Genomic DNA, 26,143 nt, shown 5'->3' with positions numbered 1-26,143 from the left:
GGGGGAGGCATATCGATGATGTGATCTGCCTCTGGTCTGGGTCGGTAGAACAGCTAAATCAATATGTGGCCTTTCTAAATACTAACATCTATAATGTGAAATTTATCATGATGTACCATAAGAAACGTATCAACTACCTGGATGTACAGTTTTACATTAAGCAGGGCCAGATACATAGTATTATGCACCGGAAGGAGACCTCATGCAACGCTGTTTTGCATGCGACGAGTGCACATCCCAGTTCTGTAAAGAATAATATTCAATACTCACATTAGGGACGCCAAAAATAGATTCACCAAGAGGGGATATGGACAAGACATTCTAGACCGAGCAGAACTCAGGATCAGTAACATGAGTAGGACCGACACACTACAGGAGAAACAAACTAGGGAGACTACCAACACGAAAGCAAGGTTCATAACCCAATATACTACACACAGTGGGGTCATCTTTAATATTTTTCGTAAACATTGGTACCTTTTGACCGAAGTCTCAGGTTTGAGAGATTCGATTGAAAATAAACCAATCACGTACAGGAAGGGTACTTCTTTGAAAAAAACGCTGTGTCCTAGTTATGTAATTACACCAAGAACAACACAAACCTGGTTACCTGCTAAGCCCAAGGGTTTTTTTACATGTGGGACATGTAATACTTACCCCTTGGGTAAGAATAAAACTTTGGAATTCGGATACAACACCACTAAAAGGTTCACGATCAATCATTTCCTGAATTGTAATACCACATATGTGGTGTACGTGTTAGGATGTAGATGTGGAACTATCTATGTTGGCAGTACTATTCGTAGCCTAAAAATAAGAATTCAAGAACATCGTCGAGCCATAAAAACCAACGATGTCAGGTATCCGATTACTAACCATTATGTTAAAGAACATCCACATGACTTATCGTTCTGGTTTCATGCCATTGATCATGTTCCGGTAGCGGGGAGAGGTGGCAACAGGGAGCTGTTACGACAGAAGGAATCCAAATGGATATGCCGTTGAGAGCTACCAGCCTAGGGCATAATACAGATGGAGAGATGCACTATTTTCTTTAACGGCACTGTCAATGCCTCCTTGATAATAACCTTGGGCTTTCTGACTCTTATTGATATGTATCCTATGTAGTGGAGCCGATTCACATTCATATATGTATATCATGGGACAGTTGTTACTTGGATGATTCTTTTTGTTAATTAACTCGATATTTCATCTCTTTTCTCCTTTTTTCCTATTCTCCTCTTTTCTCTCTTGTTTCTTCTTATAATGTCTAGTTTTCCCTTTTTCTTTCTTTATTTATATGTTTAGTTGTCTGCTTTGCATCTTATATGAATTCCTTGATTTATGCTGATATTTTGTGATGTGTTATACATTTTATTATTTTCATATATTTTTTATCATGAAATGGTACTATTTAATGACGTCTTTGGGTCATACAATTTAATATTTTTGTTGGATTGAGAAATGATTATTTATTGGTCGAGTAATTTCATGTTATGTTATTTTTTACTTTACTGCCTTTCATCATAAAAAATCTGCAATTGAGTTAAGATATTGGTCTTCTGTAGAATAACAAATGATTGAGGAGAGTTTATGGTATTGGTATGACGCTTTATCTATGGCGAGCGGTACTTCTAATATGGCGCCGCTTTTTTGATAGCTTTGCTCGCGTTATTTATTGCTTATCTGCTTCATTGGTGACGTGTGGTTTCTTCAGTAAGTGGCTACCGTTACGATATTTTTATTTGTGGTTTCTTTCTGCTTTTTCGTTTTGGTCATTGACCTATTTGTTAATATTCCTACATGAATTGTATTGTAATTTGTAGAAGGAGCATGAGAGAAAAAAACTTTTTTATTTTATACCGATCTACAAACTTATACCGTTACAATATGGCGTCGGTTCTTTTTAGATCTATGGAGGTCGCTTTGGATCAGATTGATCATGTGCACATACTGATGCACGATGGTAATGGTTAGACGCACTTAAGGTGTGCACATTATGGCACAGGGTTTGATCTCCGAACACGAAGAGGACGCCACATGTGATACAGTAATGGGGATTTCCTTTATCGTTTCAGTTCGGATCGCATTTCGAAGCAGTTGTTATTTATCTTTCTGCTTTGTGTGGGTCTGTTGAATGGAAGTTATCGATTTTACTAAATATAACTCTTTTTTTAAATGACACATCTCGTATGCGCCATTGTTGTATTTCAAACCGGGATCAGTTAACCAATGATTCTCCTTGTCTATACGGGCCATTTGACTCTTGGGATGTACATGTGACTTATTTGGCAGTTGAATTAATTATTTGCCACTTGGTGAATTATATGAATATTATGTATAACACACGGTGATGTTATTAGTTTCACTTTTTCATATATTTGAGGTTTCTTTTTGAGTTTGTTTCAGCAGGCAAGCTAAGATCCATTGTATCTTGTTCATATTTTTGCATTACTTACATAACCTCTATGGCTGAGGGTGAACGTTTATTTATAGCGCTTCCCTCTCTTTCCTCCCAGGAAGGACGGCCATGATTTTGGCTGATTAATACACAGTTACTTGTTTTGCTGTACTACTACTACTAACTAATTATGGAGGTAAGATTATGTTCATGAAATCAATATAATAATGACCCAACTTAGATAGGTCTCACTAGACTCATTTGAATTTGGAACTATATATCTTTTTTTCATTTGTCCCAATAGGATTGTGGATTGATATTTTATTGAAATTTAATACCATGGACTCATATGCATCAGTTTTTTTAATCATAACTACGTCATTGATTTGATTATTGTTCATCGTTAATGGAGGTAAGATGTTGTCCTTAAATGTAAGGGGCTCCGCACGGGGCGTCTTTTTCTGGGGGTATCACCTGCGATGGTGATATTTTTTCACTTTTAGGTATTTAATTTTTGTTTTGTTTGTAATTAGGTCTGTGGACCGGTATTGGATGTTATTGGATACATATTGATTCTTTGGATGGTTGGAATTAGTACCCTTTGTGGATTCAATTCTTGATGATTTTTTTAGTAAGAATATCTTAATCTGTGTAATGGACTTATGGTTAAAAGGTTCTTGAGTCTTTTGATATTCATTAGATTCGCTGTTATAGAGATACGTTGAAATCTCTGCACACACAATGGGTGTTTCTCTATCTTTTCTTTTTCCCCTTTTTTTCATCTCTTTTCTTTCTTCTTGTTCTTTTGTGTTGTTTCTTCTGTTGTTACGTGTCATATTGCTTTGCCTTTTCTCCTTTATTATTCCTTTTTTCTATATGTATTTTCTCTATTTATACTTTTTCTCTCTTTTCTCTTTTTCTTCTGTTTCCTTTCTACGTTCTATATATATTCTTTACTGGTTTTCTCAATGGATCTTAATATGTGCGTTTCTGTGTCACAATACTACGTAGTACTGTAACTTTGATATATATATATTTTTATTTTCAATGATTTGTTTTTTCTGTTTGTAATGATGTCCATGTTCTCTCCTGTTTCTTAAGTCATGACACTTATGCTGGTTTATTATGATTGTTGTTGTTGTGTTTATAATTGTATCCTTGGTTTTTGTATTAAATCAGTGTTTTAAATGTTGTAGTCCTTTATACATATTGTAGGTCTTATATATTTTTGTAAAGATTTCTGTGTTGTGTTTTTTGCTGTGTATGTGTTTTTTATTTGTATGTTTAGATTTATGTCCTTTCAGCCCTGACGAAGTTCCATTGGAACAAAACGCGTTGGCTGTGGTTGGATTTTAAAGACTAAGAACAAGAATAAAGGATAATTTTGGATAAATTGGAAGCGATTTTTTGACTTCACTCTCTGGTGCACCGTCCCTTTCTTTAAACAACAATATTTTCAGTTTATGCACAAAGCAAGATCGGACATCAATTTTCACAACACACAAAAACAGTATGACACACCAAACTTCACAGTGCAGTAAATCCGACATCACCCATCCATATTCACAGTGTACACAAAAGTGTCAGGCACCAACATTCTCAGTGCACACAGAGAGCCAAATAGACATTAATGTTGAAAGCGCACATTGGGACGATATCAAATACCCATATCCTGGACAACAAATGAAGTGTGTCTCGCACAGATATGCATCCTGGACATACAGGACAGGTTATAAGACAGCAATGTGCCCAGGGAGAACAGAATATGACAATGTCCTGTGTGTGCAATATCAGAAGCCAATATTCACGGTACATGCGGTGGATAAGAACAAACATAAATAACCTGTCTGCAGATACTTTATTTGTAAACTGAGTTGAGATTCGAATGACTGGATGTTTTAAAGGGGTAAAGCAACTCTTGTGTAACAACCTAAAGTTTGCAATGGAAAGAAAAATATAAAAAGAACCTGGCCACACTCCTCAAAAATAGTTTAATGCCAACTAGAAAACAAAACATCACCGCAACATCATTCATTGGAAGTTAACACAAGCCACCATCGAAAACACAACAACACAAACTGCACGAGAATAGAATCGAGAAAGAACTCATAGCAGGGAACCACAAATAAAGCAATAGTACAGGGAACTCTATTTATAGCTGGAGAGCAGGCAGGGTGCAAGCCAGTCATGTGCAGAGAAATGGGCGGAGTACCGGTCATGCATAAATAGGCATGGCTTATTACTGACTGCCTTGTCAGTCACTGGTGAGTTTAGGCACGCGATATGCCTGGATACCCTCGCGGGGGGGAGGAGGTGACAGAAGCTCTCTACAAATCTACAGATTGATTGATAGACTGAACACACAGAACAATGCATTTGTGAGAGTTTGAGCAATTGGGATTCTAAATGACAATGCCTTTTATTTATATGTTTTGAAAACCTGCAAGTGGTGCGTAAATACTCACTTTGAACTTATAGTCATTGCTTTCAAGAAGCAAGGTTGGCAGTAATTGCGCCTCTTTTACTGACCACCTTACTTCTCGTAAGCAAGGACTATAAGTACAAAGTGCGTGTTTACAATGTTGATAGCTCAAACTCTCGCAAATGCGAGACCTATTGCATTGCACCGGCTTGTTATTCCTATTGAGTTTCCTCTCTGCAATTCTCACCCCTTAAACAACCATATAAAGCTGTTTACCTTCCTCAGCAACTTCTTAAACCACTCTGATTTAAAAACTAAGAGTATCGCATTAAAGATGAAGGTACATTTTGAGAGTATCACTATTTTTAATATGTTAGTTCTTACTATAATGGAAAGTGGGAGACAGACCCATGATCTTAATAATTTCCTGGTTTCTGTCGTTTTATCAAAATTGACCTGGGCCATTGTATCTAACTCCTGTACTACCTGAATCCCTAGGTATTTCACAAAAGGACTATGTTATGTTAATATAATTTATACTGCGCATGAATCACGCCGGAAGGGGTATCTCAGCCCAGCAGGGCGCCACAGGCAAGCAGCATTAGTATCTGAAAAGTTCAGTTTTGAGTAGCTTTCTAAAATGAAAGTGGTCCATACACTTCCATAGATGGGAAGGTAGCTGATTCCAATATAAGGGAGCCAGAAGAGAGAAAGCTTTTCCCCTGGAGCGTGCTAATGCAGGGCATAGTGAGAAGAGATTTTACCCTGGATCGCAAAGGTCTGCTCGGCAGGTACGGAATAAGTTTCTCTGTCAGATATCTGGGTCCTCTGCTGTCAATGATTTGTGCACAATGCAACAGATCTTAAATGTAATTCTCTTGCGTATGGGAAGCCAGTGGAGTGAGCGTAAGAAGGGAAGAGCGGCTGTTCTGGTTGGCATATTCTGAATGAGGCGAGCCACTGTGTTTTGGACAACTTGGAGCTTGTTTACTAGAGACTCACTAGTGGCAAAAAAAAGGTCATTACAGTAGTTCAGGCAGCTGATCACTAGTGCCTGTACTAGGTTTTTCCACACTGGAAGTGGGAGTAAGGAAAGACTCTGGGCAACAGACTAATTATATGAAAGCAGGTGCCAGTGTTAGCCACTACCTGATCTTTCATAGGGAGAGACTGGTCTAGGCGAACGTCCAGATTTTTAACTGACGACTTGGGGGTAGGTGCTACACCCAAGTCCATTGGCCACCAATCCAGGGACTAGAGCAGTTTGGCTTTACCAAAGAGCATAATCTCCGTCTTGCTCGTATTCAGCTGGAGAAAGTGCTCCGATCAGGCTGCCTTTTCGGGAGGGCCATCTGTCACAGCAGCAGGACAGGGCTCTACACCCAAACCTACATACACTCCACCTTCATGTGTGGAGATTGAGTGGCAACAGTTGAACGCCTTTGATCTTCCTCACAAGGTTTGTGATATCATCTTGGCAGCCAGGCATCCCTCAACAATGACAGTATAAGCCTGTCGTTGGGACAGATTTGTGGCTTGATGCTCCTCCCATCAGTTTGACCCACTTTCAGCCCCCTTGTTTGAGGTTTTACTGTTTGTGCTGTCTTTTACTCGGCAAGACCTTGCTCTGGGCACAGTTAAAGGCTATTTTTCTGTGATCTCTGTTTTTTTGCAGTTGCAGGAGCAACCCTGACCGAGTCACTGGTTGTGCAACATTTGTTCCCTCGTACCCGTTTCATCATTCCCCAATGGGACCTCAATTTGGTCCGAACGTTCCTCATCGACTCACCATTCAGGCCCCTATATAGCTGTCCGCTCAGACTCCTAACTCTCAAAACGCCCTTCTTGGTGGCCAGGAGGGTCAGTGAGCTTCAAGCTCTTTCAGTTAACCCTCCTACATCAAATTTTACCCAGACAAACTTGCTCTTTGGACACATGCCTCTTTTCTACCAAACGTTGTCACTCCTTTTCATGTCAGCCAGAACATCACCCTGTTCACATTTTTCACCTCATTTCATCCTTCTAAGGATGAGAAGCGCCTCCACTGCCTGGACCCAAAAAGAGCTCTTTCTTTGTACATCAATCACACCAAAGAACATTGGGTGTTGTATAGCAAAGCAAATGGCTTTAACTTAATAAAAGGCGAGACCTATTTCATTTTTAATGCTTGTTGCAGGTAAGAAGGCAGGAGCACAGGGGCTGGGGGCAGATAAGTGACCCTTCAATGTGTTTACATGGGGAGTGTGCAATTAACCAATAAATCATACATCTCCTTCTCTGTGTCTGACTAACACCAGCATGCCCAAAAAATGATAAAGGAGATGTCAAGACTGAAGCCTAACTTTGTGGAAGCTTCCATCAGAACTATCTTTGTACTCTCGTAAGGTGCTTTCAATTCACGTTTCTGGATAAAATACCAAAATATGAAGATTTCAAAAGAAAATGCGAAGCAAGGGAGAGAATTTGCTGAGCGTCTGCAGTACGCAACTGCTTAAAATCTATTATGGTGCAGAAAAGCCCCCAGTGACACTGAGAGTGTGTGTGGGCAGCACCCAGGGGGAGCGGGGATTTAAATTCTAATAATGAAGCGTACATTTATCATCATAAAGCTCGTTTTGACTAGCCAAAAGAATCCCTTTCGTGACCCTTTTTAAAGTCCACCCTCCTGGCCCTCTACCCTCCACTGCTAAAAAATACTCACTCCAAAGCAGTCGAGAGGACAGAATATAGCTCCCCCGTGTTAATACTCAAGGAGGAGGAGGGGCTGGCAACTTTGGAACTTGGGAGGCAGGTGCGAGTCCTGGCGTTGGCGCCATATCCTGTGACTCTGGGGAATTCACTTAATTTACCCGTGCCCGAAAAAACGAAAGTGAGGCGCTGGTTAATTAAGTAATGGCACGCGGTTAAGTAAATATGTGATTTAAGCACGTCTTACTGACGCCGTGAAACGCTTCAGACAGACTTTCTCACAATGCCCGACAGTCTGGGCCAGTTTAAGTGTAACCCGTATTTCTGCAAGTGTTTAACTGGCGTGCATTTAATAATTGACAAAGTTGACGGTACGTACACCTGTTAAATTCTCAGATTATGTTCGCCCAAATGGCAAAGAACCCCTCACAGCAACTTTCCCGCTGCCTGCAAAATGCTGCAGGCTCAAGTGGTCAGTTGGAGGGCGAGTATAAGAAAGCTCATATTTTAGTGGGTGTGATACCGTTACTTTGTCAGCTAGATAAATACGAAGTGGTATTCTGCAACCGTACTGAAAAGCTTAGGCGAAACCAGTGCGCTCTCTAAAGACATTACACTGGACTATGTAAACAATGCGTCGGTCCAATGAAATATCAGAAAGTCAGACGAACATTAGGCAACTTTGTCAAATAAAACATTCTTTTGAATCATTCATATTAATTCTATTCCATCAGGTAATTTTCTGAAATGGAACAAAGTAGGTTTTGGTTACAATCATGTCGGAGATATGGTGGGTTTCTTTTCGGACATGGCATCATTCATTTTTTGTGAGGGGGGCTTCCTTGATTTTAATAAAGTTTTGACAAGTATGTGCGTTTGAAGTTTTTATAGCACTTTCATTACTTTTTTATGACAAACACTAAGGCCACGGAAATTATGCGGCAGGGGAGGTGCAACTTATGCTGCAGGGTTAAGTACAAACACACACATAGTCGCACACATACAAAGAGCTACTGGCACCCGCAACGGTTCAAGCAGTCACCAACATACACATAGGCGCTTGCAGTCAAACGCATATACAAAGACTTGAGACACACACACACCGGTTAACGCAATAAAAACAAGATCGTGCCATACGTGATTCCTATAGCAGAGGAGGCAGCCTGCTTGGTTTTCCGTTTGTGGTGGCGGTCCCGCCATATTCCCGAGCGCCAAGCCCTGCTTCTCCCGTTGCCCATCCATGATAAAAATAAAAATGAAAGTACTACACGCTCACCCGGAACTTTAAGCAGCTGAAAAGTAATTGTCAGCATCATCATTTTTTTAAGCTTTATTTTTATTCTCCTTATATTATATTGGGACCTTTAAGTTTCTCACTTGGCAACATTTTAGGGCTACAATCCGAGATATTTGATGACAACATCGAGGCGATAATGATTTAATGTCAATTGATCCACATTTGCCATCCTACCCTAGCAGACATCTAAGAAACTACACCCGTAATTGCATCAAAAGTAAAGTATTTCTTTTCATGCTGGAAGAGGACACTCAACATTTCTTTTTGTTTTATGACTTTTGTTACAATTGCTTTACCCGAGCGGGTGCCGCGATTCCATCAAAAGTAAAGAAATAGAAAGACATTTCCTTTTCCAATTTCTTTAACCTTGATGCAATTGCGGCACGCGTGCGTGTGCCGCGATTGTCACAAGTAATGAAAACGAAAGGAAATGGAGGGCGGCCGCTTTCGGCATATAAAGAAATAGGAAACAAGTGAGAGTGGAACTATTACCCCCAATGCAGGAAGCAACACCTTCGAAAACGAAGCCAACCAAAGCCATTAAAAAAATAATACGAAAAGCAATGGCTTCCAAAACAAAGCAAACCAAATCTATTAAAAAAGTCAGACGAAAAGCAATACCATCGAAAACACAGTAAACCAAATCCATAAAAACAGTCAGAAGCCAACCAAATCCATTAAACAAGCGCGGCCAAATGTTATTGCAACACATTACACAAATGGGGAAATAAGTGCTTAGCTAGTAATTAAAGGAGTATGCGTTCTTCCGCCAGTAAAAGATCCAATCCCTGGGGGCGTGGCTAAAAGGAGACAGGATGGCAACAATTAGGGATTGGCATGCCTTCAGTGCAATCATAGCGATACCAAAGGGGATGATGGACGGAGCGTTTGAGCAAATCAAACACTCACCCCCAGTCAACTGATCTGGGTTTATTCCATCATCATTCTTTAGCTCACTCCTCCACCCCAGTTCATACATGGCCATATGCAAATCAGTCTGACCCTGTGCCTCACGGGAACAGTCCAGCCCGAACTGCCAAGCCATGTCTTCCCAGGACCGGAAACAAGCATCCTGGGACCGGTTTCGGGTTCATAACCCTCATCAGCCAGGCTATCTTGAATCCAGTGGCAAAGTGAGCAAGGGACCCACGTCTGGGCATACCCTGCCAACTTAGGGCGAACAAAGCGATACCAAATCATTGCACTGCCTTTGGCATAATTTGTGACGCCAAACGACGAGCACGAATCAAAGCTGAAGGTGAAGCTAGGACGAGGCTTCTGGAATCGTATCGATTCCAAGAAGCCTCGTAAGACGAGAGCAGCACATGCGCTGCTTACGTCAGGCCGAGATCTAAGAAAAAGTGCTTCGAGTCCTTTAAAGGAAAGAGTGTTAATCCGCCCGTAAACGATCCAATCCCGGTGGGCGGGGATCAAAGGAGACAGGGTGGCAACAAACAGTGAGTGATATGCCTTCAGTGCAATCATTGCACTGTCTTTGGCATAAATTGTGACGCTAAACGACGCGCACGAATCACAACTGAAGTCAGAGCTGGGACGAGGCTTTTGGAATCGTATCGATTCCAAGAAGCCTCGTAAGACGAGAGCAGCGCATGCGCTGCTTACGTCAGGCCGAGACCTAAAAAGGGCAAGACGGTGTAGAAACTGACAATCTCTTGATGGACTGTACTATTCATCAACATATGCTACATAATAGCAAAAAAGTGGCCTTCTAAAGAATTGCTGGCCCATTCCACCAGGGCCAAGGCTGCAGCTACTGTTTTAATGCGTAGGGTACCTGTCCTGGACACTTGACAAGCTGCTACGTGGGCGCCACTACACACATTCACAAAGCACTACTGCTTAGACAGTCAGGTCCTTCAGGATAAGCACTTTGCCCATTTGGTCCTCCAGGACTTCCTGGTTTGAGCTATTTGCAGACCCACCTCCAAGGAGGTATTGCTTGGGTATATATGCTAAGGGGAGGATTCTGCGGTTGGAAGTCTCTATCGGTAATGCTTTTTCTAGTAGAGACTCTACCTGCAGATTCCCCACCGACTCTCCTATTCCCACCTTTCTGCAAAATAGGCTCTTCCCCATAGCATCCTGTTGGATTCTGCACACTGGTGACACATTCAGTGCTGACGTGGCTATGTGTTTTTAGCGCAGGAATAGTTCCAAAAGAAATTGATGTTAGCGCTCCGGGGTGCTGCCTATATAGGCACCCTGCAAGTCACTTCCGAAGCCTACGCACAGCCGATCGGCAACACCTACCGATGTGCAGAGTTACTGTTCAAAACTTTCTGGATCTAGTCTGACACCTGGGGAACATTCTAAAATGAGGAATCTGCAATTGGATAGTCTCTACCAGAAAAAGCTTTACAGAAGGTAAGTCACTTGTTTAATAATATTTAAAGGGTTGAAAAAGAAAGAGGCTGAGATATATAAAACAACTAATTATTTGGACATTGACATCATTTTCCTTCCCACTCTTAATTGGATGTACTGTTTTGAACAGGTGCCACCTGATCAGACATTTCTTATGAAATAGCGATGCCTATAGGACAAGAAACTTAGGACTGACACTAGAGTTTGAAGCAACTTGCCTTAGTTCTTGAGTCTGCCCTGAATTCAAACCAGCCATGGCGGATCATCATTGTTCTGTCATGCACGTATTAAGCGTTGCAAACTACCACTTAATAGAGGTAGACACTGGTGGTTGCTAGGGAGCGGGGGTGGGCGGGATGGTTAGAAAAAAAAAAGACTTACCTTACGAATGGCAGCCACCGCCTCTCCTCCGTCCTTCTGTCCATGATGCATGGAAGCACACTAGCTCCCCTAGCTAATCACGACACTGCTGCCACCAGCATGACAGCAGTGACGCGATTGGTTTGAGCGCCGTGGTACGGCGCTCAGACTGGGACTGTGAGCCTGTGCATGTTCGCCAGGTGGACAACATGCCCAAGGCGACCGGCCAAACCGTCATGCGCACTTAAGTGCCCACCACTCCTCCCCTTGCTGGCTGTGACGACAGCCCAGCCCCCTAAAACTGCCTCAGTACGTAAAAATAAAATTATAACATTGAGTTATTATAATTTTCTTTTTTCTTTTTGCTGTGCTTAAAGAGCAGTGAGGCGGTGCGCCTCTGCCTTTGTGGAGAATCTGTCGCTTGCTAGACCAGGAGAACTCGACACAACCCCTGGAAGAAATTTGTGAACAGTCAAAATATGCAACCAAAAAAATAAGTCATCATAACGACCACCTTTTCCCCTCGTTTTTATTACTATTTGCCTTTCACAGGGGTAGCTGAGGATGGAATGGTGCTATTGAGGCTAAAGGCGTAATGATAAAACTTGCTTTTTGGGTACTTGAGCGCGCTGGCTTCCTGTGCAATCTGTTTATACACAGCAGCAAATTGCTTTGGGTGTAAAGATTTACTTTGTTAGTGTATCAAATAAAACAATAGTTGGCAAATTATCTGACATTGTGTGGGTATCCAATACCTGACTGACCTGCGGCAGAAATAGCATTTCTGCACCCCGAGGTGTTTAGAGACTTTGGGACAGCAACGTTTTTGATGAAGATTGAATACAATCCAAGTAGCTGGGAAGAAAGCGGCGAGGCAGGGGGTTTTCATGGTGATGCCCGCCATTCCGTGCAGTCGCAGCAGGCCTATCCTGCTACGCAGCAGATGGAAACGCTGATTACCCAATGGGGAGCCTCAGTGTGTCACCTCCCACAATCCTTTGTGCTGGGATACACATACGGTTTTTCAGCGTGCGAATCCGAAGACAGACTACGAGTAATTACTCCACTCTTTGTTAATTACGAAACCGTTTATTTGTTACTTAAACAATCATTAATGCCTCAGTTTCCTGTTTCTGTGCCATCATTCCATTCGTCTGCCAGTGCTCATCGTCTGATTCCCTTTCTGTATATGTCTACCAATCTTAGATACCTTTTTTTTTAAATGTAAAAAAGGGCTGCAGTGTGAGTCAAAAAGGAAATACAGTTGTGATTTGCAGGGGTTCGTGTTTTTTTATTTTTTATTTAATTGTGTGCGGGTAAAAGAACTGTGCTATTAGTGTGTAAAGGCAAGGCCGCGGCCTTTGTACTAATGAGAAAGCACTGGTATTTTGTGTGGCCAGTACGTGCGTAAAAAAAAGGAAAGGCTTTTGTGGTGGTTTGTGTTTACAGAATATAAAGTTTGCGTTACGTGTGGTAATGTATGCAGTTGAGTATGTCGTGTGGGTAGATACATTCTGTTGCGAGTAGTAGTGGATATAAAACAGAAAAACTAAGCATTTGAAATGCCAATACGTCTCACCTATGCAAAAGCATACATGGCATGCCAACATTATGAAACTGTTGCAAAGAGAGAGATCGTGCCAAAATCGGAGTAATTCATTTTCTTCATTGGCTGGCGTGGTGGCAGAGGCCATTTTAGGCAGTAGATACCTGTGGGGCTTTAAAAATCGAGTCTCCTGCCTGAATCAGGTCTGTTGGCACGTATAGAACCAGACCCACTGGCAGAGCAAAGTAACCGTACTTACAAGTGTTCTGCTGCAGGATGTCCGAATGTCAAAATATACTTTGTTCTTTGATGCAAAGTATAGTGGCAAAGTGCAATGTTGTAGAGTGCAGTGGTGCACAGTAGATTGAAATAGAGTGCAATGGGGTGGAGTGTACTGGATTTGATTAAAGCGGTGTAGAGCAGTGGCATAGAATACAGCGGTGTAGAATAGAGTGGTGTAGCGTGCAGTGCTGTAGAGTGGAGTGGTGCAGAGTGGAATAGAGTGTTGAAACATTTCACTCAACTACTGTAAACCTTTAGGTACCGTTTCTTTGCAGCACAGTTATTAAAATGTGTTAATGTATGCTAGTATTTACCAAATATATTCATAATGGAAAATCAGTATAACCAGTTTTAATAATATATGGGAAATATAAAAAGAAACAAACATTGGTAAAGCCAGTAGGTCTGAAATTGTTGATCAGCCTTTTGGTTTTGTCAATGAGTGACTTGTTTTGGCATGGTTTTTGTAAAACCTTATTCGTGCGAGAGCTGCTGGACCCTCACCATTATAACAAACATTGGCAAAAGCAAAAATAGTTTTTGGTCTCAAAAAGCACACATTGGTACAGTAGTTCCTGGCACTGAACAAAACGACTATGTCGATATGCTCATTTGTGAAAGAACAGAATTTTGTCACTCACAGTAAAGCTAGCTGATAGACAGAGAGAGAGAGAGAGACAGAATTTAATAAACACAAAAGGTTATTGTTAACACCAGACCTAATTAGGGAACCAATTATTTAATAAAGTCTCAAAAGTGCCTCCCTGTCATTGCATTAAGTGCAGATATTCAGCTTTCGTGAATTCACAAGACTTTAGAGAAGTAGGCCAAGAAATAGTACTCCTAGAAAATATTTGTGAACTGCATTGTAACATGAGCAAATATGCAGGTGTAGATTTACTCATGTGAAAATCTGAGTGTTTGCAAGTTCACTTTCACTCCAGCCACTTTTTTCCCAACCCTGGAAAAGTTTTAGGTCTGCCATTGTCGGAATAGATTTCTAACCTTTCTCAGTATGGGAAAAGATTAGAGAAGAGTTGGTGAAAACCCTTAAAACATGCAAGTTAGCAGGTTTGCACAGACTCAAAAGGGCATTAAAACCCGGAAACTATTGCTTACCATTATCTTCAGCCCCAGTATGTAAATCTGCGGAAACGTGACAACATAAGGGAATTGCTAGTATTCAAACACTATGGTAGGAGCTCTGGCATAATCAGAGAGGCTATTTCAGTGCTCTTATCTAATGAGATTGCTGCCATAATTAGTTGCCGAATTACATGGCACAAAAGGGACAAGTAGATTTTGTTACAGGACAAGTAGATTTATGAAGCAACCTGCCCCATGGACAAGTAGATATTTTATTAATTTCCACACCCCTGCCGGAGTGGTGTAGAGCACAGGGGCGAAGAGTGCAGTGGTGCATAGTAGAGTGCACTGGCATAGAGTAGAGTGGTTCAGAGTAGAGAGGCATAGACTGCAGTGGTGCACAGTAGATTAAAGTGGCTAGGAGTAGAGTGGCAGAAAGTGCCGTACTGCAGAGTAGAGTGTCGTAGAGTGCAGTGGTGTAGAGTGGAGTGAAGTGCAGTGGTGTTCAGAGGTGCAGAGTAAAGTAACGAGTGTAGTGGCATAGAGTGGAGTATAGTGGCGTACAGTGCAGTGCGCAAAGTAGATTGGCATGGAGTGTAGCGGCACAGAGTGGAGCGATGCAGAGTTCAGTGGCATAGAGTGACATAAAGTAGTGTGGTAGAGTAGGCAGTGTTGCAGAGTATACTGAAGTAGAGTACAATGGTGTGTAGTAGAGTGGCGCAGAGTGGATTGGTGCAGAGTAGAGTGGGGTAGAGCGCAGTGGCGCAGAATATTGGTGCAGAGTAGAATAGAGTGGCATAGAGTGTAGTGAGGCAGAGTAGAATAGAGTGTCATAGAGTGCAGTAACAGTTGGTGTAGAATGCAATGATGTAGAGTAGATTGGCCTAGAGGGCAGTGGTGCAGAGTAGACTGGCATAGGGTGAATTGGTTTTGAGTAAAGTAAAGTGCATTGGTATAGAGTGCAGTGGCGCTGAGTGCAGTAGTGTAGAGTAGATTGTTTCAGAGTAGAGTGCAGAGTAGATTAGAATGGATTAGAGGGGATTGGCATAGAGTGCCCTGGCGTACAGTGCAGTGGTACAGAGTAGAATGCAATGGTATAGAGTGAAATGTTGCAGTATAGGGTGGTATAGAGTGGAGTGATGTAGAATGCAGTGTTGCATAGTAGAGTAGTGTGAGGTAGAGTGCATTGGCATAGAGTAAAGTGAAGTGGGGTAGAGTAGAGAGGCGTCGAGTGGTGATGAGAAGAGTGCAGTGATGCTGTGTGGAGTAGTGCAGAGTAGAGTGCAGTGGCGTGGAGTGGGATAATGTGGAGTATGAACGGTATGGTAGCGTACAGTCAATACAGACAATACATCTTCAATTGAAGTGGCCTTCACGTTTGCACTCACATACAGTTTTACTGATGAAAGTGTACAACACACAAACAATAATGTGTGGAAATGTCATCTCCAATGTATTGATTTGATCTTCAGCAGAGTTCATTTACAAACATTTATATTTTGTTGTGTTATAGAAACAAAATAACATCCTACAGTCTTTCTCAGGCAGTCGCCACCCCTCAGCCAGCATGATTGTCACATTAATCCTCTCACTTTGAAGTCAAAGAAAGTAAAATAAACACCAAACTCCCTGGAAGAGACAGCCTGACATTTGACCTCTGTCTTTGAAAGCACAGAAAATGTGACAAGATAAGATCAAGATTTAAAGTCCTGTTTACAGAAAGTGAGTTGGTGGAAGAATAAAGTTAACAAGCTTGGGCAATGGGAGGGACATACTCGAGCTGGCCATCCTAAAGCAAATGAAGCCAGCAAATAGAAAGCCATATAATGTGAGTTACAAACCACAAAGCCAGTGGTAAGCAACGGGTGGATTCCATTATTAGGTCTACTTTCGGAATGACCTCAAGATGTGTTTAACAAACCACACAGCTGCACTCTCTGGTATGCTGCGACCTACAAACTGCTACACCCAGTATTAGCATATACATAGTGGAAAGGCTGCTGTAGTGTTATATAGAGAGGCAAATGTCTGTAACATAGCTCTAAACTTCTTGCCTCAAAAAGTGGATGAAGTCAGGCTTTTAAGAGGGAGGTCCAATTAAGGTCAATGTGGAGTGAACATGTTTTTAGAGGATAATATAAGTAGGAAGTGCGGGTTACTCTGTTAAAGTCTGTGGAGGCATTTTGTTTGGCAGGCAGGTGAATAGAAGTAAAAATTGGATAACTCCTGCCAAACGTGGGGAATTGTAATTGTAGTAATTGTAACAGTATTTGTTAAGCGCGATTGCTGCCCGAAAGCGTCCACGCGCTGAATAGAAGCAGGGAGTGAACTAGAGGCAATCTAGGAGGAGTCGGATTTGGCAAACAATAGGGTCTTTAAATTTTTGCGAAATGAGAGGAGGTCAGGGTTGGATCGGAGTGAAATTGGGAGGGCATTCCAGAGTTTAGCGGTGTTCAAGGAGAACAGCCTGCCCCCTGACCTGGCTCGCTTCACTCTGGGAACAACAGCAAGGAACGCCTCCGTCGACCGAAGGCTCCTGTTAGGTTGATAAGGAATGATAAGGTCGGAGTTGATGGCTGGGGCTGTTTTCCAGAAGGCGTGGTGCGCCAAGCACAACGCCTTGAAGGTAACTCTCTGCCTCACTGGCAGCCAGTGAAGGGTTTTCAGAGCAGGTCTGGCTGAGTGAGTGCGCGGGATTTCTAGCAATGTGCGGGCTGCACAATTTTGAACGACCTGCAGTTTTCGGAGGGTTATCTCCGGTGCCCCTACATATAAGGCATTGTTCGAATCCAGACGGGACTGGATGAGGCCTTGTACCGCCACCTTTTTAGCCTCTAAGGGGAGTAGCGGGAGAACCTTCCTCAAGATCCTAAGTAGGCCAAAGCAGGTGGAAGACAGTTTTTTGGCCTGAGTAGAGAAGGAGAGTTTATTATCCAGCCACACCCCCAGGCTTTTGACACTGTCCTTGGGGGTGGGAGGGGAGCCCAGGACGCTGGGCCACAGAGAAGTGAAGGATACGGGAGAGGTAGGGCCTAGGAGCAGAAGCTCCGTCTTATCACCGTTTAGTTTTAGGGAGGAGTTGGTCATCCATCCCTTGACGTCCACCAGGCAGTTCAGGAGGTCGGCTGCGGAATGCCTATTGTTCTTCGTGGCCAACGAGACCACAAGCTGGGTGTCGTCGGCATATGACACAATTTTAATGCCATATGGTTCGACAACACCCGCCAGCGGCCTCATGTATATGTTGAACAATACAGGGCTCAGAGAAGAGCCCTGTGGTACTCCGCAGCTCAGAGGTTTACTTGAGGACACCATCTCTCCGTCGAAGATCTGAAACGACCTCCCAGACAAAAAGGAATCGAACCACCTTAAAGCGTCACCTGAAACTCCGATGTTATGGAGACGGTCAAGCAGAGTGGTATAGCTGACCGTATCGAAGGCAGCACTTAGATCAAGGAGGATCACTGCCACTGATCCTCCCTGGTCCAGTATCCTTCGAGTTTCTTCGGTGACGGCTAGCAAGGCGGTTTCGGTCCCATGCTTTGGTCTAAAGACTGTCTGGGATGTGTGTAGTAGGGAGTGGTCCTCCAGAAACTGGACTAGCTGCGCGTTTATATGCTTCTCTAACACCTTGCTGGTCCAAGGGAGAAGTGAAATGGGACGGTAGTTGGAATAGTCGTTTGGGTCCAGGCTGGGCTTCTTCAGCAGCGCCCGTACCATGGCCTGCTTCCACACTGTGGGGACTGAGCATGCGGAAATAGAAGTATTTAAAAGATCCCGGATGACAGGCAGAGTGGCTGGGCTTGCCTGCAATAGAATTTCTGGAGGGGCGGGATCACGGGGGGAGCCAGATTTTACTTGGGTCCAGAGGAGCAAAATGCTCAAGGGAAGGCTGATCTGGATGCCGAAATGCTTTAGGGGGGGAAGAGTGAAGTATATCCAGAGTTATGTCTGAGGTGGGGAAGGTGGAGTAAATTTTTGTGACTTTATTATGAAAAAAATCCGCAAGCTCGTTGCATTGATCCTTGGTTTTGTTGGATGGGGGTGCCGTATTGGCGATGGAACAGTGTTTTATGATCTGGAAAATTTCCTTAGGTTTAGATTTAGCTTCTAAAATTCTCTCAGAATAATAAGTTGCCTGGGCCGTTTTGATCCCTTCTTTATAGACTTTGATCGCCTCTTTATAAGAGGCCTTTTTGTCTGGGAGGAAATCTAAGCGCCAGGCTCGCTCTCGTTGCCTGCAGAGGCGTTTTAGTTGTTTTAGAGAGTCAGAAAACCAGGGGGCAGATTTCTGTAATCTATTAGACGCGGATTTGCGAATCGGGAGGATCGAGTCTAACGAATGAGTGATCCAGTTTTCGTAGTGGGAGTTGGCCACATTAGGATCTGGGCCAGGTGAAGGGAGGGTGGAGTCTAGTTTGAGCAGCCAGGACTCCAAAGGAAGTTTGGACCAGTTCCTCCTAGAGGAAACTTGAGGAGGGAGCTGGGGGGTTTTGTGTTTGACCCAGGTAAAAGGGACCAAAAAATGGTCCGACCATGGGAGAGGGATGGGTTGATCGGCAATTAAATCCGGACAGTTACTGAATATGGGGTCGAGTAAATTTCCTTTTTCATGGGTCGGGGCAGCAACCAGTTGGGACAGTTGAAGGGCTTCCAGATCATCTAGTAAGTCCTGAGCAATGTGGTCTGAGGGGGAGTTAAAATGGAGATTAAGGTCTCCTAAGATCGTGTAGTTGGCGGCAGAGAGAATTCTTCCCGCTATGGTCTCAGGAAGAGACCTATGAAACTCTTTTACAGGTTCCGGGGGGCGGTATATCAAGGTACCAGAGAAGGTGTTGTTGGCGTTAAACTCTATGCAGAAGGCTATGCTCTCACATTCAGGAATAGTAGTCTCTGCTGTGGTATGACATCGGTACTGGCTCTTCAGAATGATCGCCAGACCTCCGCCTCTCCCTAACGGTCTATCTGCTCTAAGGATATAATATCCTACGGGTAAGGCTTGAACTACGTCTGGTTCAGAGTGGACAGTGAGCCACGTTTCTGTCAGAAATACCGCGTCAGGCTTATGTTCTTCAAGCAGCATGGCAATCTGTGTACTGTGTTTGGGCAAGGAGCGGCAGTTTAACATGTACATGCGGTACGTTTGAGTTGTGGCTAACGGGGGTTTGCGGAATGAGTGCTTGCACCCTGGACAACGGGCGGGTAGTTCTAACGGCGCAAAAGTGTGTGGGCACTGAGAAGTGACAATCCTACCTATACTGTGTAGGGCCGCCGAGCTGTAAGTCCCACTTTGGATATCATGAGAGCCAAGTTTTGTGGCCCCGGGTCCCGGCAGGTCGCGGACGGGCGCAGACGGGCTCGCCCCAGGCGCGCCTTCGGCGCGCCAACTGCGCGCCCGCTGCGCTCGCCCGCTGCGCGTTCTGAAGTTACACATATTTGTGGGGCCGTAAGGCGGGAAGTGGGCGTGGCCTCACGGGGGGCGTGTCCAGCGGCGAAGGCAGCCGGTGCTCGGGTCACGTGAGCGCTAGGTCCGCTCTACCGTGCCCTGAAGTGCGCAGTGTATATACAGGTTTATCACAATTTAAAAGGTGAGTTTTTAAAATTCAGTGCAATAGGCAAAAATACAACCTCTCCCGGCTTCCGCCTCAGGAGTCTTAGCTTCACGCCGAGCGCTCGCAAATCAGCGCTTTTAAAGGCGGGAAGTGGGCGTGGCCTCACGGGGGCGTGTCCAGCGGCGAAGGCAGCCGGTGCTCGGGTCACGTGAGCGCTAGGTCCGCTCTACCTTGCCCTGAAGTGCGCAGTGTATATACAGGTTTATCACAATTTAAAAGGTGAGTTTTTAAAATTCAGTGCAATAAGCAAAAATACAACCTCTCCCGGCTTCCGCCTCAGGAGTCTTAGCTTCACGCCGAGCGCTCGCAAATCAGCGCTTTTAAAGGCGGGAAGTGGGCGTGGCCTCACGGGGGGCGTGTCCAGCGGCGAAGGCAGCCGGTGCTCGGGTCACGTGAGCGCTAGGTCCGCTCTACCGTGCCCTGAAGTGCGCAGTGTATATACAGGTTTATCACAATTTAAAAGGTGAGTTTTTAAAATTCAGTGCAATAAGCAAAAATACAACCTCTCCCGGCTTCCGCCTCAGGAGTCTTAGCTTCACGCCGAGCGCTCGCAAATCAGCGCTTTTAAAGGCGGGAAGTGGGCGTGGCCTCACGGGGGGCGTGTCCAGCGGCGAAGGCAGCCGGTGCTCGGGTCACGTGAGCGCTAGGTCCGCTCTACCGTGCCCTGAAGTGCGCAGTGTATATACAGGTTTATCACAATTTAAAAGGTGAGTTTTTAAAATTCAGTGCAATAAGCAAAAATACAACCTCTCCCGGCTTCCGCCTCAGGAGTCTTAGCTTCACGCCGAGCGCTCGCAAATCAGCGCTTTTAAAGGCGGGAAGTGGGCGTGGCCTCACGGGGGGCGTGTCCAGCGGCGAAGGCAGCCGGTGCTCGGGTCACGTGAGCGCTAGGTCCGCTCTACCGTGCCCTGAAGTGCGCAGTGTATATACAGGTTTATCACAATTTAAAAGGTGAGTTTTTAAAATTCAGTGCAATAAGCAAAAATACAACCTCTCCCGGCTTCCGCCTCAGGAGTCTTAGCTTCACGCCGAGCGCTCGCAAATCAGCGCTTTTAAAGGCGGGAAGTGGGCGTGGCCTCACGGGGGGCGTGTCCAGCGGCGAAGGCAGCCGGTGCTCGGGTCACGTGAGCGCTAGGTCCGCTCTACCGTGCCCTGAAGTGCGCAGTGTATATACAGGTTTATCACAATTTAAAAGGTGAGTTTTTAAAATTCAGTGCAATAAGCAAAAATACAACCTCTCCCGGCTTCCGCCTCAGGAGTCTTAGCTTCAGTTGACGAGTATGTTGTGTAATGTTTGCAGAAAGAGTAGGCTCAAGTGATATTTACAAAAAACAGAAAGGTTGCTGTGGTAAGTGGTAATCTGTGCTGGCATGCTGCTGTTTTAGACAGTTCATTGTAGTGTGCATTAGTATTCTTAAAAACAAAAGTCTGAGTTAGTGTGTTTGTACACACAGCAAAGACTGTTGTGGAGTTAGTGTGGATGAAGAGTAGACCTGGGCGAAATTTCCATTACGTCTAATTTTGCGTTATACTTGCTATACAAAATTCAACAAATTGCGCTGTTATGCCATGTAATTACATGCATTTGCAGCAAAAATGTAGCTTGAGCGCACAGGTGCAATGCAAACAACCAGAACGTGAACAGCTACTGTTTGTGGTACTTGTGTTCTTTGTGCTTTTTAAAAAAAAAATGAAATGCATCTTTGCATTTTGTGCAAGATAAAGTATCAAACGCCAGTTTTGCATGTCACGTAATTTTCCCAAAAAGTTGGCAATGTGTGCAAATGCTAACTATGCGAATTTCGAACCCTTAATCTTCCACACCCTCCTGCCACTCTACTAAGCTCCCATACGCAGGCGTCACTATGCCACTCTCTATTCAGACTCTCTCACACTCAGTCCCTATTCTACTAGTCTTCAATCCTAGCACTCACAATTTCAAGACTCTCAAATTTAAGCCCCTTATTACCCGAGTTCAGTGTTAAATTTGAGTCTTGTCTCTTGCACACATATACCATGTTGAGAGAATCCCATGTTCATACTTCATGTTACTAGTAGAAGACGTTCAAATTGTAAGTGGTTAATTTGACTCCCCTTGGTCTTTGACGAAGCACACACACTCTATACTAATCATGACTTTTTTTCCTTTCCAATACCACCAAGATGCACCCATTCAGGATAATATTCTCAAGTTCCACAGTGTGATCGCTCCCTTTGACTTCTTCAACCTCTTGCTCAACAGCCTCCCATCTGACCTCTCTCTTGTGTATCCCAGCTCACTATTGACCACTCACCTCACCAAATGTTCTTCCTGGCTGTGCACGAGTTACTGCCTCCTCATGACTTCTCAACAAAATTCTTTTATTTTCCAGTAAAGCTTTTCAGAGGGCTCCTCTCTACTCAGGTTGTACACTCAGGAACTGCTTCTGTTTTTTTGACCCATTACTTCTAACTCTTTGATCTCTCCCTTTCTGAACCTGTGGTTGGCCTGCTACCTACTAGCATTGCTTCTCTTACCCTTAGTGATTTAGTACATTTTCTTGAGATTTTTGTAATGTCCTATTTTCTCCTTTAATCAGCTTATGTGTGCCATCATGCTCAGGGTTAGAAAAGATTTGCAGTTATGCCAGTAGTTTGCAGCAGCTGGGCCATATATTTTCTGGTATTTTGCATGAGGATCAACCATCCAGTGTGTGCTTTTGCTCTGAAGGTTCTTTGGAAACAAAACCTTATTTTGCTCCAGAGACATCAATTGCAGTGTTAAGTTGAATCTTACTCCCATTCTGGGAACAGTGGTCTCACTCAACATATTACCGTGGGTTTCGATTTGGGTCCCTTTCACTGTCTTAGGCCTTACTTCAACTTTCACAGAAATCTGTCTACTTGGCGTTAAGCAGAGGAGAGTTTTGGTGGGGATTAGATCCAGCCTCTTTCTGCTTTTGTTTTTATGTTGAGTCCCCTTTAGGTAAGACCCATTCTGCTCCTCACTTCTGATGGATACACCTGCCAGTGGATTCCTCATCTTGTGAATATCCCCTGCGCCAGCAACATTCGGAAACTTTTGTAGCTCTCCACACCGACGAGGACGACGTCACAGAAGCACGGCTCCGCTCGCGGCTCCGCTGACGTCACTGGATCCATAAGTGGACCTCGTCGACGTGATGGCGTCAGTTCCCTTTTTTCTGCGCCGTCGACGCTAACGGTTTTCTGGGAATCTCCGTAGCTTTGGCTAGTTACTTTGTGTTTCTGCTGGTGATTCTCTTTCTTCTGGCTTCTAGTTTAAAGATGTCGACAAAGAAGTCTGGATTCAAGCCGTGCAGAGAGTGCGGCAAGCACATGTCCATCACGGACCCACACGAGGACTGTGTCTGGTGCCTGTCGTCGGATCACAATGTTGAGGGATGCTCTAGCTGCCACAAAATGAATCCTAAGGCCCTGAAAGAAAGAGAAGCTAAGTTGTTTATAGCAAGGATGAAAAAAGAGAAGAGAGGTCGAAGATGCTCCAGATCGAGGTCAAGGTCGGAGTCGAAGTCGACGTCGGGACATACTTCTAAGTCCAAGAAGCATAAAAAGAAGAGGCATGGCTCTCGATGCCGTTCGGATAAGGAGGTGGCTCCGAAAACGACTTCGCCTAATCGACGTCGTAAGGACTATGTTTCGCCCTCTCCTGTCTCTAATCCTGCTTCTCTTGTTTGCCTGACCTTGCCTGCGGCTTCACTGGAACACTCTCCGGCTCCATCACCGACATCGACGCATTCTCCGGCTCCGGTTGAAGAAGCTCCGGCTCCTGATGAGTCTTCGGCTCCGCTGGCTCCACTGTCGGCGCCGATTGGCCCGAGTCCGGTTATGCCTCATTCTGAGCCTTATCTCCCCCATTCCAGGCCCGGGACAAGACCCATCGCATTATTTAAATGCAATGTATGGTGTCTTACAGGAGCAATGTACCCCTCTGGAGCACCTTCGGGTCCCATGGATCCAATGGCTTTTAATCTGGGGGTTCCTCAAGTCTACGCTCCGGCTCCATTCATGCCTTTTTTCCCTGCGACGCCGTCTTGGCATTTCCCGGCGCCGCGGACATCGACGCCGCTTCCATCTTCTCCGGCTCCAGCTCAACCTCGTTCGACTCCGGCTGCTCCTCTGGATCCGTGTTCGACGCTGGCTCCGGTCCTGAGGATTAGGTCCAGGCGAGAAGCACAAAGGGTCCTGGAGGAACAAAGGTACCAGGTTGAAGAGATGGAAGAAGGTGAGCTCATGGAGTCTGATGACTTATTTGAGGAATTGAAGGAGGCTAGTGGCCTAGATTTGCCACCAGAATGGGAGATTACTCCTCCAGCTGATACTCCCGCTAAAGATGTGGCTCCTTACCACATGGTCATTAGGAAAGCAGCGGAGCTTTTGGATTTAAAGCTGCCAACTGCAGAATTCACACCTAACATCCTCGCTGAGGTTTTGCATTCTTCCTCCACCGTGACAGAGCCTTTACTTCGATTTAATGAGGCCATCACTGAACCAGTCATGGAGGTAGGAGGAAGCACTTTTCAGCTCCTGCGGTTTCTAAAACCGTAGCTAGAAGGTACAGGGCTGCTCCAGGTGATCCAGACTTTCTTACCTCCCACCCTTCTCCGGAAAGTCTGGTGGTTCAGGCTGCCTGCTCCAAGAGATCTTCCGGGGCCTTTCCACAGGTTCCTAGTGATAGGGACTCTAAAAAGCTCGACCAGTCGGCCAAGAAAGTTTTTTCCTCGGCGAGTATGGCCTTAAAGTCAACAAATGCTACCTGTCTCTTGGGCTGTTATATCCACGCTCTCACGGATTCCGCTAAACAGCTCACTCCTAAGTTATCTGAGGAGGACAGGCAGAACTTTAATGAAGTGCTGTCAGACACTCAGGCAGCTGCGCGTCAGGTTATCCAGAGTGGCCTGTACACTGCGGATTCTGTCGCCAGAATTATGGACTCCTCAGTTGCCACAAGGAGGAGTGCATGGCTGAAATAATCTGAGTTCTCCCCTGATGTGCAGGCAACGCTTCTGGACCTGCCTTTTGACGGTTCTGGGCTGTTTGGTAAAAAAGCTGATGCAGCATTGGAAAGATTCAAGGAAAGCAAAGCCACAGCCAAATACTTGGGTCTGCAGACTCAGCATAGGGGTTCTTATAGGAGATACCGAGGCATTGGGAGGTCGTCCTTTCAGACCTTCAGGCAGCCCCAGCAGCAGCAGCAACAGCAGCAACAGAATACTCTGTATAAGAGCTCCAGGGGCAGAATCAGAGGTCGTGCTCGAGGTCGCAGCTCTCCTCCTCCTCTTCCTCTTCCTCCCTCCCCCCCACCACTGCAAAGCAGCCCTAGATCCACCATTCTGGATCATGTTGGTCCTGTGGGGGGCCGGCTTACCCATTTTCTACAAGATTGTGAATCGGTCACTACAGACCTTTGGGTCCTAGATCTTGTAGAAAATGGGTACGCTCTTCCCTTTCGGGAATTCCCTCCGAATTATCCTCCTTGCCAAGGTGCTTGCTCGGAGGACCACCTTCTTCTCCTGATGGAGGAAGTCCTTACATTGCTAAAAAAAAGGTGCGATAGAGGTGGTTCCAGAGCAGGAGAGGGGTCAGGGATGCTACTCCCGGTATTTCCGGATTCCGAAAAAGGATGGCAGGCTACGTCCAATTCTGGAACTCAGGATCTTGAAGCAAGAGAAGTTCAAGATGCTCACCTTTGCGCAGGTTCTTCAAGCGCTGCAACAGGAAGACTGGATGGTGTTGATCGACTTGCAGGATGCGTATTTCCACATCCCCATCCTGAAGTCGCACAGGAAGTATCTCCGTTTTACGGTAGGGTCGCAACATTATCAGTTTGCGGTCCTTCCGTTTGGTCTTACTACTGCACCTCGAGTCTTCACCAAGGTGATGGCAGTGGTGGCAGCCTATCTCAGAAGATCGGGGATTCCAGTTTTTCCCTATCTGGACGACTGGCTGATCAAAGCGGAGTCGCCAGAGAAGGTGCTTCATCATTTGCAAATTACAACCCAGCTGTTGTACAAATTGGGTTTCTCGATAAATGTGCCCAAATCTC

The 26,143-nt window shown here is 44.7% G+C and overlaps 1 protein-coding gene across 2 annotated transcripts in view; it reads left to right on the top strand.

Moving 5' to 3' along the window:
* MAP2K5 (mitogen-activated protein kinase kinase 5) overlaps positions 1–26,143 on the top strand; it is a 1,189,932-nt gene that overhangs the window by 1,057,080 nt on the left and 106,709 nt on the right. The gene's annotated exons all lie outside the window — the stretch shown is intronic.

This window comes from Triturus cristatus, chromosome 3_1 (assembly GCF_964204655.1).
Source record: "Triturus cristatus chromosome 3_1, aTriCri1.1, whole genome shotgun sequence".
Taxonomy (NCBI): domain Eukaryota; kingdom Metazoa; phylum Chordata; class Amphibia; order Caudata; family Salamandridae; genus Triturus; species Triturus cristatus.
This window is presented reverse-complemented; position numbering and strand designations above follow the sequence as displayed.